At 40.8% G+C, this 14,577-nt stretch overlaps 2 pseudogenes; both read right to left on the bottom strand.

The window, feature by feature from the left end:
* Nucleotides 1-523: 523 nt before the first annotated feature.
* LOC110211850 (protein MEMO1 pseudogene) lies at nucleotides 524-2,040 on the bottom strand (annotated as a pseudogene).
* Nucleotides 2,041-13,229: 11,189 nt separating this feature from the next.
* LOC110211827 (protein MEMO1-like) lies at nucleotides 13,230-13,985 on the bottom strand (annotated as a pseudogene).
* Between the last annotated feature and the right edge of the window lie 592 nt (nucleotides 13,986-14,577).

A 14,577-nucleotide genomic window follows, 5' to 3' on the forward strand; every position in this document is an offset into this window, starting at 1 on the left:
CTCCGCCCCCCCAAACTTTTTTTTTTTAAAGACCAGCCTTAACCCCAGATTACTCTGGCTCTCATTGACTGGCCAACAATAGGTCTAAGGCCAAGCTGTACTTGGTCATTGTTTGGGCCCTGTTTGGCTCAGAATGAATATAAATAACAATTGTTTCTGTTTTGGCCAGAAATCCTGAGGATCTTCCCCTCCCAGATTGATTTTTTTCCTTAATTTTTATGTATTTTTAAATGTTTGTTTTTAATTTTTGACTAGGTAAAGAAGCTATTCTCTGCTTCAATTCTTATTAAGCCTTAATCACTGAATGGGTGTTGCCTCTGTCAAACTGAGACCTGTTAAAGACCTTAGCTTGTAAAGGCCAAGGTCTCCTACTGCATCCTGGGCCATCTCTAGTTATCCTGATATATATCTGGCAACTGGACTCAGATGGCTCCAGAGGAGAAAGTAAGGCTGTTAACTTTTCACTGCCCCCCCCCCCCTTAAATCCACTTCACCTGCATGTTGTGATATCACCTACCTGATGTCATGGTCCTCTTCGAGAATAAAGGTCAAGCAACAGCAATTTCTTAAAGGAATTGCTAAAAGATACAGGATCTTCTTGTTCTTTAATACTCATGCCCATTTTTAACTAGATATTCAATGGATCTATAAATTTCCCCCTGGAATTCATCACAGTAACTGTAACAGAACCTTTGACTAGGATCAGCTAGATATTTACTGAAGTTTTCTGAATTCCTGTTCTTTTGACTCACTCAGAGCTCCAACCAACACAGGAATAATGGTAAACTCATCCTGATGGCTTTCCATAGCTTTAGCAGTATGCTAGCAAATGCATTTCAGTACTGTGTTCATCTTCATCTGTCTGCAAAGACTTGGGCTCAAACATTCCTGTCTTCCATAGCGCTCCATAAATCTTGCTCAATGTGAAGGTCACACAGGGGTGTTCTATATATAACAACACTGGAAAATGTACATAGAGATAGGGGCACATGATGGGAAGGCCCAAGGATGAATATTCTCTGGGTAATAGATGGGTCCACTTGTTTGTAAGCATGAGCAGCACAAGACTTGTTGCGGTGTGAGAGGTTGAGAGGTTGTGACCCCTCAGAGACTGAAGTACATGGGTCATCTGGAATGAATTCACAGACTCAAGCATTCTTTAAGCCAAGGTGGCAAAGTTTATTGTTACGCTTTTCAGCCGGCAAGGATTCTTAAAGGATCCTGCAAACTTAGAGGGGGACAGTTAAAGTTTATATAGGATAAAATACAATAAAACATATGCCAAATATGCTAACTAGGGGATTCAGGGTGGGATTAGGGAGTGGTTAAGGAGTGGTCAGTTCTTAAAAGAACATGCACTTCCTGTACCTACTGCAGGTGTTTTACCCAGAGTTCACTAGGAAAAGCCCACAAGGGGGGCCACATGGAGGTGTGGTTTTAGGCCTGCTACATCACTAAGTCAACTAAAGTTCAGGGTAACTGAGAGTTGTCCAGTCTGCCACCAATGAATGTCTTGTTAGACAAGATAGATGTAGAGAGTACACATATGTCTTAAGTCTAGAATATAGTTAATGAGGAGCGCAGGATGTAGATAATGTGGTAGGGGGCGGTAGGATAGTATAGTAGTGGGTAAGAATGTCTTTGTGACCCAGTGCAAAGCCAGTTTAAACTAATAATTCCTTCAGGTGCTGTTTGGAACTGCACCAGGGAGAGAATAGGGGTCTTTCTGGGGCCCACTCATCAGTAATTGCTAGGCACAGGGTCCTTGGGCTGGGGAGAAACTGTCAGGGACAGTGTTTCTGAGGCTAGGGGGAAATTGGGGTCCAAGTACAAGCACCCAAGCACCACATCAGACTCACAGTAAGAATATTCTGCATGGGGGGCAATAATGGCTCTAGCAGGTCTTTTTGTGAATTGTACTTGTGAAAGTCAACCTTCTAATTTTGCATTCAGTTGAGGGCCTGAGGGTGTGGCAGTGCCTAGCAGCCTGAACGTCACTCTGCCACTCACCAACTCAATGACTTCACAAACCTGATTCATCCCCAACTCTACCCTTTTCAACTCTTTTCAAAACTTGGTTGGCTGCCACACCCCAGCCCCTCTGCCCACAACCTATCTTCAGTCTCTCTGATAAATTCTTCTTAATTCTGTTCATTGATCTCACTGTCCTCCAAGTCTCCCCGGCCCTTTTTGTTCTCTTAGTTCTCTTCTCTGGTTTCTCTTTTCTCCTTTCACAATCCTGGCTCTTATTGTCTACTAGTTCAGCCATGCTCCCTGAGCCACCTTTAAAGCCATTCTCTGTTTTCCAGTCACCAGCCTCAATCAATCCCAGACCTTATTCTAATATATTTTTGTTCTATTCAACCCCAATTCTATTTCTCTTCACATGCTGCTGAACGCTCTTGGAGAAATTCTGGAAATCTGGGGGTGTGTGAACACAGACATACTGATACGCTGCTGCCTGAAGCGTGAATTTGTCCAACTATTCTGAAAAGTAAATTTTAACTCTTATGGGAAAATATCTAAACAATTCATATCTATGGCTCTGAAGAGGTTTGGGGTAGAGATTAGGAATTGTAAGGGAAACTGAGGAGATCCTCCCCAGCCCCTTGCACGACTGCCTCATGACCTGACATAAGGATACGTGCCAGAAGCACCAAGGGAACAGAACATCAAAGAATAAAACAAACTATGTTACCAGGGCAGAACAACTCTTATCTCAAGGAATATCTTAGATTCCTTGAGGAAAGTGTGTACTTATCCAAGGAACTGGCCTCTCCTTGGATACATACATAAAAAATAGGCATCTGGAGCTTTGGCCAAGCTCTACCTTTGTTCTAAGGTTGTTCTCCTGTCATTTATGTAGATATAAAAAGGGCCATTTGGGAAAGGAACTTTTGGAGGTCTTTGTTTCAGAGATGGGCACACCAACTCTGTTATAATGCTTCTCTGCTCAGGTATCAAAATGGAGTCATCAAGTGCCCCGCAAACCCCTGGCAGGTCGGGTGGATACCTTGTACCTTGTGTAACCATACTATAATGGTAGGTGAAGGAATAAATCTGGATCCCCAAACCTGTCCCGAGTAGCTACAGCGTGGGCACCCCGAAATGGTACCCAGCAGCTATGTGGTCCACACTTATGACCCTGGCTGCTGCTTGGTTGGGTGTGATGCTGTACCTTAGGATATATATGTGCCCAGGGAACCATTGTAGATACCCTGCCTACCAAGCCTATAGCTAATCTACCCCTTATCAAAGCCCTCTGGACACGTGCTATTTTCCATTGGTACAATCACCTTTTAAATGTCATCACACCTGGTATTGGATTAGAATTATAAAGACCCATGTAGAAGCCTTTGCACATATTATACAAAGTGCCCTTAATTATAGTGTTGAGGCACAGGCAATACCACACCATTTTGATGATTATTGCTTTGTAGTATAGTGTGAGATCTAGTACTGATAAGGGCTCCTTCCTTTTGATTTTCTTTCATTTTTACCCTTAGTATTTCTGACGTTTTGTTCTTCTAGGTCAGAAGCACCAAACTCAGATAGAAATGAGGTCACTAAATTCTACATACAAATCACAATATTGACTTAGAAAACAACATATTAACATTACCTATGTTCTATAATATATATATATATATATATATATATATATATATATATATATATAATATATATATATATATATATATATATATATATTTTATAACCAAGGGAGGACACTTGGGCATGGTTTTGCTCCCAGCACCATGGTGCCTCCTGTGCTAGGTGCCCCAACCCTAGCGCGACCCACATGACAGACTTCCAGACCTGAGTGAGGCCAGGAACACGGTTTCAGGCCATCACATCCCTTTTCCTCAATTCCATGCTTATATCCAAAGAGAAGAAATGGCCATGTTCTGGACTGGTGGTGTTTCTCTGTTGTTTTATTAATTGATTTTTATTAAGAATTTTTTAAAGTCAGAAAATGACAGTTCTTGGAGGGGCTATGGAAAAAACTGATAAATAAATACTTTTCTGGTCATTCCCAATGTGGGAATCTCTTTTAATTGAGTGAGTTTTTTGTGTTACAAGGGTTCTAATTTGCCTTTTTTTTTTAGTGAAAGAGAAGGGAGGTGCAAGTGAGAGATGAGGTGAATAGGAATGCTACACCAAAAAGAAATGAAGGAAGGAAGGAGGAATAGAAGGAAAGAGAAAAAGGAAGAAAAAAAGAAAAGAAAGGAAGGAAGGAAGAAATTAAAACCAAGAGGTCATATTGATTTATTTTGATTTATCAACAATCACTTCCATATGCTTTTGAGTTGAAAATTTTTCGCCCCCTTTCTCCCCCCCACCCTCCCCAAGATGGCAAACAATCTGATATAGGCTTTACATTTACATACCCATGAAACATATTTTCACATTAGTGAAGCTGTAAGTAAAAATTAAAACCAATAGGGGGAACCATCAGAAAGATGAAACAAAACTCAACAGAAGGTAAAAATAAGTGATAGTGATTCGACTTCCATAGTTCTTTCTTTGGATGTGGACAGCATTTTCCATCCCGAGGCCTCTGGAGATGTCTTAGATCCTCGTAATGCTGAGAAGGGTTCAGTTTAACAATATTAGTCATTGCATGATGTGGCTGTTATCGTGTTCTGCTCACTTCTATAGTATTTTTCTTTACTCAGGAGGGTTGCTGGCCCCATTTCTGACACCTGCTCTAGAGGAATTTTGATATTACTCTTTTTTTTTTAAATAACTTTACAAAATAATTATTTGGTTGTTTGGTACAGTCCTGGAAAATTAGTCACTATTATCATTTATTTCGTTGCCATGGTCTTTCCATGGATAATTATTATTTCTCCACTTTTTTAAGTGTCTTTATTTCTCTAAAGAGTATTTTGAACTACCTACTTTCAAGAAGCAGGACAGAAGGGCCTTGCCAAGGGCTCGAAGGACCCAGCAAAAGAAGAAATCCAACAACTTGACTTTCTACTGCCTCAGTCTTCACCAAAGTCAGGATAGACCTGGTTGAATATTTTATTCAGGTGTGTGGGAGATATCATGGCACCATGAGAAGAAAACTGGATTTTTGGCAGAAAACCTAGATTGGAATCCTAGTTCCCCCACTTACAATTGTGTGAATATTGCAAGGTTTTTTGGCTTCTGTTAACTCTTCTGCCAAAAATGGGATTTGACCAAGTATGTTGGTGTATGCTCATCATCCCTGCTGCTGAGGGGGCTGAGCTAGTGGATTGCTTGAGCTAAGGAGTTCTGAAGTGCAATAGGCTAAGGTGATCAGGTATGCACATTAAGTCTGGCACTAATATAATGAGCCCTGGGAGTGGAGAGCCATTAAGTTGACTAGGGAGGGCCAAACCAGCTCACATCAGAAAACATGGAGTATGCTAATGCTTCTATACTGATCAGTATGGGATCCCACCCATGAGCGGCTGCTCCAGTTCCAACCTAAGAAAGACAGGGAGACTCATTCTCAAAAAACAAAAAAAATGGAGTCTAGCTTAGGATGATTTCTAAGGTCACCATACCAGTGTGTAGTCCAATGGAAAGAGCACCAGTTCTGGAGTCAGAGGTTGTTGTTATTCAGCTGTTTCAGTTGTGTCAGACTCTTTATGACCTCATCTTGGGGTTTTCTTCTTCTTTTTTTTTTTTGGTGAGGCAATTGGGGTTAAGTGATTTGCTCAGGGTCACACAGCTAGTAAGTGTTAGGTGTGTGAGGTCGGATTTGAACTCAGGTCCCCCTGACTCCTGGGCCAGTGCTCTATTCACTGTGCCACCTACCTACCCTATCTTGGAGTTTTCTTGACAAAGATACTGGAATAGTTTGCCATTTCCTTTTCCAGCTCATTTTACAGATGAGGAAACTGAGGCAACAGGGTGAAGTGACTGCTCCAGGGTCACATAGGTAACAAATATCTGAGGCCTGATTTGAACTCAGGAAGAGTTCAGTCAGAGGCAAAGGACCTAGGTTCAAATTGGCCTTGATGAATATTATGTATGCCCTTAAGCAACTCACTTGATCTCCATGGACTTCAGTTTCCTCTGTCAAATGAGGGATTTAGTCACTATGGCCTCTGAGATCCTTTCCAGTTCTGATGAGGAACTCTAAGCCCATGAAAGGGTTCTGCTGGTGGCTCACAACAGGATTTTAGTTTCATGAGTGAAAGGCCACATTGGGATACAGCTGGGCACTGGTTGATGTAATAGAGAGAATTAAAGGGATTTATTTTCATTCATTCATTTATTTATTTATTTACTACTGCTACTAATTGAGCCTCTATATAAATGTATTGATTATAGTGTAGCTGGTCCTGCTATTAGATACAGATGGTGGTGACCCATGAGAGAAGTCAGTGGGTTGTCTGTATTTTCCATCTTGCCCTTTAATATGTAGCACTTGAGAGTATCTGCTACCCCACCCAAAGACTCATACAGAGTGATCCAAAGTGGGCTACTTGAAGTTTAGGCGACATTATTGGTTCATATTCACTCCAGATCACCAGCCCCCATCGATGTGTTGACTTTTTCCTAGGCATGCAGACACACGATTGTTAAGAGCAAAGGCATTTAATGAGAGTTAGGTAGACAGTGACTTTAAGTGCTCATTTTGTAGCAGGCTGGGCAAAGTGCTTGAGATACAAATAACAATGTTAATAGTAACAATAGCTAACATTTAGTCATGCTTTAAGGTTTGCAAAGTGCTTTACAACTGTTTCACCTTCACAGTGATCCAAAATAATCCCAAAGGACTCAGGATGAAAAATGCTAGCTGCCTCCAGAGAAAGAACTGATGGTATCTGAACACAGACAGAAACACACTATTTTTTCACTTTCCTTCCTTCTTTTTCTTTCTTTTGGTTCTAGTTTTCTTTCACAAAAATGACGAATATGGAAATATATTGTACTTGCTATCACATATATAACCTATATCAGATTGCTTACTGTCTCAAGGAGGGAGGAAAAGAGGGAGGGGAGGGTAGAATTTGGAACTCAAAATTTAAAAAAACAAATATTAAAAATTTGTTTTACATGTAATTGAAGGGAAGATATTATTTAAAAAAAACACAAATATTATCACATTTTCTCCAACTCTGGGAGGTAGTCAATATTATTAATCCCATTTTATAAATGAGGAAACTGAGGCAAACTGGGGCTAAGTGACTTGTCCAAGGCCACACAGCTATTAAGTACAAAGGCAGAATTTGAACTGAGGTCTTTGGGATACCTTGGTCTATCTTGGCATTCATGTTGTCCTCAGGGAACTTACATGTGAATGGCAGAAGACAATACATGGAGAAAAATTGGAATGGAGTAGAGGAAGTGCTCTGTGGCCTAATGTAGAGCTGGTCAGAAATGCCTTGAAGCCCTGTTTCTGGACAAGAAAAAGTGAAAGCTCACCCCTCAGGGATCACCACTGAGAGGATGGAGTTCTGGTGGGAAAGGAAGGGAATGAGGATAATGGGCAAAATACCATGCAAGAGGTCAGTAAAGAGGGAAGTAAGGACACTTCTCCTAGAAACCTGAGGCAGAGTTTGCCACGAGTATACACCATCAATGGGAAGAGTGGACACTTACGGAGAAGCTCACACATAGAGGACATCTGTGCTCAGGCTTCCAACAGTGCAGGGGAAATGTCTTTAGTCCATGTTGTTGGGCTGCTGCTGTCTGGGCTGCTCTCAGCTGCTGTCCTGTGATGTGCAGACTCTGGCCAGCCCCATGACAAGGCTGTACTGAACAGAAAATTCTTTGTAAATGGCCTTTATACTGTCAAGCCATTAATCAAAAATCGTACTCCTGCCAGAAAAGCACACCCTTTCCTTTAAAAGATCTCAAGGTCACTGCTAAGGTAGCTTTCTCTTTCTGCATTTTTAGCAGAAGTAGTGCTTTGGGATCTGAGGCTCCCATCTGTTTTCAGCTCCAGGATCAAGCTGGAATCTTCAGCTCAGCTGCTCCCTCTTTCTCATAGGAGGAAGACTGAATTCTGCCACCATTGCTCTTTTAGCTTACAACCCAGGGACCTTCTCCCCCAGCACAGCTCTTTTAAAAGGCAAGAGAGCCTTCAGACACCAAATGATGTCATCAGAGGAAAAAAACACTACAGGATTTCCCCCAATAATGTGGAATCCATCTATTTTACCAGCCTTGGCTAGAATGGGCATTTCCTGTCCAGAAGGAGAATTCTTGACCCAGGTGCCAATCACTTTGAAACAGAGTTATCCTTTATGCCTATACTTTAGACATGATTCTGTTTTCTTACTTTGATTTCCTAGTCACCAGGGATAAGATCTTTGTCAGAGGCATCTTCTACTTAGGATTAGAATTTCTTGGGGCTTACTACTTACTTTTTGATGGCTGAAGTGTACCTGATCACTGATGCCCTTCCAGGAAAGTGTCAAGGGCTCTCAACTTTAGGGCACCCTTAGCTTTTTAAGCCCCAAACTTATGCGAATGAGTTAGAAGATGAAAAATCAAAGGAATAAAACGGAGACCAAGAGGCAAAATCATCTTCTTCTCTCTGCCTACCCCTGATAGACCTCATTCTTGCCTTTGCTTTCTATATCTACATTTATAAATGGCTAGCAAGGAGATGTCTTACCCATGTGTCCTCATCTGTGTTTCTTGCAGAAAGGGAAGCCATCTGCACAAGTGCACATTCCTCCTCTGGTCTTCTCTCCTCCCTATGGTTTGGTACTTGTTGTATATTTCTTCTTCTTCTGTAGATTTCTGGAGATGAGAAGAGAGGTGTCTAAGAACAGGCTGGTCACATCCCTTCCATGAAGCTAGGCCTCTGATGAGAATACACAGGTCTCAGGACCCATCTACTCCTTCCCTTCTCCAAAAAGTAAAACCAGTGCAATTCTCTGCCCAAGCCCCATTGCCCCACCACAGTCATAATCTCTCTTGTCTTCAGGTTACCTTTTATTTTGTTAAGGCAGTTCTGTTGTTTTTGTGGACAGAAGACACATACTGCTGTAGGGACCACCAGTATACCAATCAGGACCACGCTGACCACAATGGCTAACCCAACCATTGGTTCATCTTAGACTCTGAATTCATAGTCCCTGAAACAATAAATCAGGTTAGTTCAGAATCAATGTGTCACTAGAAGTGGGATAGAGGCTTAGAAAGGGGAATATGTGAAGGAAGCAAGGAGTTGTGGGAAGGAGAAGGGAATAGGAAAGGGTGACCAGCAGAGATTCTATTCCTTATAGAACTTTTTGACATTTGGCTAAACAAGGACAAGGAAACTGGGGGTGGAGAAGTATGGAAAGAAGGGTAATGAAGAGAGAAAAGGGCCTACATGGCTTGAACAGAGGGCAGAGATACAGAGATGACCAGATAAGCTATGAATAAAACATGACAATAGGCAGTACCTGGAGTGTTTCTCTTCTAGAGTGCCAGTATTTACTAAATTCCTATAATTCTCCCTCATTTTCTTCCCAACAAATTCTAATCCTAAATACAAGATGCCTCTGACAAAGATCTTATCCCTGGTGACTAGGAAATCAAAGTATGAAAACAGAATCATGTCTAAAGTATAGGCATAAAGGATAACTCTGTTTCAAAGTGATTGGCACCTGGGTCAAGAATTCTCCTTCTGGACAGGAAATGCCCATTCTAGCCAAGGCTGGTAAAATAGATGGATTCCACATTATTGGGGGGAAATCCTGTAGAAAGCCTTCCTTTTCTCCTAGTGAGCACCAATCGTCTTCCACTAGTATACCTCCTTACTCCCTACATCACATCTCCTCTGTCTCATCAGAATGGGCACACCCAGGCAGACTTTAAACCTGGCTCAATGCAATTGGTCATTATATAACTTCTGCCTGGAGTTTACATGAATCTAGAGAAGCATTACTCCCTTACTTTAGTTATGTCCTTATTCTTTCATGGCAAATTCCTATAATCATAAGTTTTGTAAGCATAAATATCAAATCTATTAAATAATAGATTGATGTGGGAACAGCTGAGGTTATTATAGTAAGATGCAAGTATAAGATTGAGTTATTTGGCCTAGAATTTCAGAATTAAGTATTCAGTCTTGACATTTGTTACCAGTATATTCTAGTATAAGTCAGGATCCTTTAATTTCTCATGATAGTTATGATGAGGTCTAAAGATTTAGGGGTGCTTGGACTCCAAGGTCACAACAAGAGGGTCTCTCCTGAAGAAGTTCAGCCTAGGTCTTTCAGCCACCAGGGGGGAAGTTTGTTGGAGATAAACCACATAGGCCAGTTGCGTGAAGCATAAGGGTTTTCTGGGGCCCATAATCAAATGGGAGCCAGATTCTTTCTGGTGCAAGGGGCAAAGGTCTCAGCTTGGGCCCATACCCCATCATTAGCAGATAATTAGGCCAGGAGATTGTAGAAGTAGGATATTACTCTGTTACTTAGTTAATGCTTAGTTAATGTTAAAGTTGTCTCAGTTACAATTAATGTTAAAAGAGGAATAGCTTATGACACATCTTGTAAATGCCTTGAAAGAAGCAACCATTTTGTTAAGGATTATTTATTTGTACATAACTAGAAGTTGGGATTGTTTTGTTATTTGATATGTACAGGTTTTAAATTAACTACTATGTATTGAAGTCTGTTATTAATTCCTTAGTGGAATCTCATCCTCCTGATGGGGGAATATGAATAGGAATGAATAATGAATTAATGCAAGGTATAAAACTAGAAGTGATGCAGAGTGTAAGGCTAGGTTCTAATATATTTAATTTGAGTTTCTTAAAATATGGCAATTGCACAAGGTTCCAATTTTGACCTTGTAATGGTAGAGACATGGGGGTCGAGTTAACTTTCATTATTTGCCCTGGTTATTGGCAACGTAATTTAAAATTGTGTTGAGATCAATCTTGTAGGAGAGTGGACACAAGAAGAAGGATCTCTGCAGGAGGAGAGTCTGCTGGACACTGTTTGAAAGGCACTTAGACCAGAGGACTTTGCCAGATGATGGCCAGAGTGTCAGACAGCTATATGAGAAGAGACTTCGCAAGCTTTAAATGGACAATTTATCGTTACTTTTGGGTCTCTGTATCTGTACTTAATAAGGGGACTGCCCCCTTTTTAATTTGTCAATGCGTCTGTCAGTTCTTCCCTTCCTTCTTCCATATTGTTTTAAGTCCCCAAAATCCCTTGATGAAATGTTGCCCAGCACCACAGCCTCAGATAGAACCATTATTAAGGCATTGCAAGGTTTAACCACTTTAGCTGAGGAGTTGGCAGAGAATTCTGGGTTAGATAACTGATTAAAGGGATGATTAGAATCCTGGTTTGGCAAATGCAAGGGAATAGCAGCATCCATCATGAAGTTAGGTGTTGCATAATCCCTTGTATCAGAGGATTAGTACAAAAATTAATAGAAACAGCACTAATTAAAAGTATCCCAATGGGACTGGCTATGGGAATTCAGGTAACAGGATCAGGTGGAATTAGGATGCTCATTGAAAGAATTAATTGTCATTCTTCCCCCTCTGGTGAAGAATGGGAACTAATGCTAAAAATGCTTTGAGGAAAGACAACAGGAACAAAAAGTGTGGAAACATAATCCTTATTGAGAAGAAGAGGATGGAATTGTGAGAGTTAGGCAAAGGTTAAATTTCCACAAAGGTAGGATAGTGCAGAGGGTTATAAAAACAACTCAGGGATGCAGTTACACTGCAGGTGGTCTTGGACTTAGTCAATAAGTAAGGCGATGGTTCCAAGAAGACCCCAAAATCAAGATAAGAGCCGATCCAGCTCAAACTGGTCAGGTTCAATCACTACTGAACATGCTTAGTGAATCTCAGGCATATCAACTTCTCCACCCAAGGAGGGGAGCAATAGTACAATTGTAGGCACAATAGGGTGGTAACAGGGGGCATTCCAGAGTTGTTCCAGGACTGATGTAACTGGAAGGAATGGACAATCTAGGCCTGGGAGGTTTCCCGCCTAACTGCATGAAAAAAAGCTATTGCTTTTGTACTCAATGAACTCTCCTCCTGAAGAGGGGTGGAGCCTGCTTCTGGCCAGAAACGTCTAAATCCTCTGGATTTTCTCTGTAATAAACTTTTCTTGATACTGAAAAAAAAAAAGAATGGGCACACCTAGAAGGAGGCATTGTCCCTGCTTCACTATTTCAGGGGCACATTCAGCCTTCAGGGACTGCTCTTCAGTCCAGAGAAATTCCCAGGGGGAGGGCTGAGGAAGAACTGAAAGACTGATAAGCTCAATAATTGGATAATCTCACAATTGGAAATTCTGGATCAAGGACAATTGGAATGGTTGGTAGAGACCATGGAGATCACCTATAACTCAATGAAAATCTCTTCTATCAATCAATCAATCATTTTATGCGCATTTATCAAGTGATTACTACATATAAGGATCTATGTTAAGCAGTTGGAGTATAAAGAAAAAGCAAAAGAAGTCCTAGCCCTGAAGAAGCTTATATTCAACTGGGGGAGACAACAAGTATAATCAGGTACAAATAGTGTAGATGGAAGGTAACCTGCGTGTTACCAAAATGACCTCTGTAAGAGAAACAGTTTGTTGATCAGATCACCCAGAGCTCTCCTATGTCCTTGATCCAGAATTCCCAAATCCCTTTCTTTAATCCATACCCTATTAAAAAAATATTTTTTAGTTGCGTAGCCCTTTATTAGCAACTAAAATAGAAAGTATCTGTTGTACCACATGAATAGTAGTTGACTATACTGGAGATTTATTATATTCTAATACAGATCATTTATAAATGCAATTTTCATTATTAAAAAGCTTTGACCCTTTTTTGTTTGTTTACTATTTGCAAAACTATTCTAAAAGCTGAATATATATGAACAGGTCTGAAAAGAGTGCAAATTTAGAATATGGTAAATGCTTTGCAGGTTGTTTTGAAGCACCATTTGCCACCATGACTTTACATCTATCATCAATTTTTAAAATCATGATATATTTTAATGCCTGCCTTCCTTCCTTCCTTCCTTCCTTCCTTCCTTCCTTCCTTCCTTTCTTCCTTCCTTCCTTCCTTCCTTCCACTGTCCTAAACAAGAACATTGTATAATGAGTTGAAATTGAAGACAGACTACACCTACTAGACAGGAAAAGAAGAAAATTCTATTAATTTTCAGGTTTCAGTATCCCTAAAGACCAGGAACTGTATCTTTGTAAGGGCTAGGCTGGGGCCCCGTTTAGAGAAGGGGTATGTTTGGGTGGTATCCCAGAGTATTCAGAGCTTCAGTGGACAGTAAGCGCTCCAACTCCATGACTCACTGAACTGTATTGCCAGTTTGTATACTGGCTTGACTGGACATAATTCAAAAATGAAAAGCTCATGTTCATTTCATTCTTCTGGAGCTCTGTGATAGCATTTAGTTAACACTCCAATAGGATGTCTTCCACGTATTTTGTTATGGTATTTCCTCAAGTAATTGCTAAAAGATACAGGGTCTTGTTCTATAATACTCATACCTATTTTATCTAGATGTATATAGATAGATATTTTATCTAGATCTATGAAGCTCCCCCTGGGATTTATCTTGGCAATTGTAACAGAACCTTTGATCCTAATGGCAGAAATCAGAAGAAACCACAAAGAGATGACTAGTATCAGCTAGATATTTACTGCAGTTTTCTGAATTCCTGTTCTTTTGACTCACTTAGACCTCTAACCAACACAGGAATAATGGTAAACTCATCCTTATGGCTTTTCATGGCCTTAGCAGTATGCTAGCAAATGCATTTCATACTGTGTTCATCTTCATCTGTCTGCAGAGACATGCACTCAACATTCCTGTCTTATAGCTCTCCATCAATCTTTTGATCAATATGAAGGCGATACTGTGGTATTCTATATATATCCACACTGGAAATGCACATCGAGATGGGGCACATGATGGTAAGGCCCAAGGATGAATATTCCCTGGGTAACAGATTGGTCCACTTGTTTGTAAGCATGAGTAGCACAAGACCCACAGTAAGTGTATCCTGCATGGGAGACAATAACGGCTCAAGCAGGTCTTTTTGTGGATTGTACTTGCGAAAGCCAACCTTCTAATCGTGCATTCAGGTGAGGACCTGAAGCTGTCTACCAGCTCCCCAAGTATCTGGCTTCCTTGCCTCCTTCCCTGCCCCTGCCCTGGCCCCTCTTCAACCATCTTCAATCTCTCCCTCTGACTCATTCCTCCTAAGCCTGTTCTTTGACCTCACTCTGTCCTCCAAGTCTCCCTAGCCATTCTTGTTCTCTCAGTCTATTAACTCTTCTCTGGTTTCACATTTCTCCTTTTGTAATCCTGACTCTATTATCCACTAGTTCAGCCGTGCTCCAGGAGCTACCTTTAAACCCATTCTCTCTTTTCCAATCACCAGCCTTGATCAATCCCAGCCCTTAGTTAGCCCAATATGCTGTTGAATGCTCCTGGAGAAATTCTGGAAATCAGGGGGTATGTGAAGATAGACATGCTGATGCACTGCTGTCTGCTGTGTGAATTTGTCCAACCATTCTGAAAAGTAATTTTTAACTCTTCTGAGAAAATGTCTAAACAATTAATATCCATGGATTTAGGTATGGCATTACTAGGCATAT

The sequence above is a fragment of the Phascolarctos cinereus genome, unplaced genomic scaffold (assembly GCF_003287225.1).
Source record: "Phascolarctos cinereus isolate Bilbo 61053 unplaced genomic scaffold, phaCin_HiC Scaffold_5;HRSCAF=322, whole genome shotgun sequence".
Lineage (NCBI taxonomy): Eukaryota > Metazoa > Chordata > Mammalia > Diprotodontia > Phascolarctidae > Phascolarctos > Phascolarctos cinereus.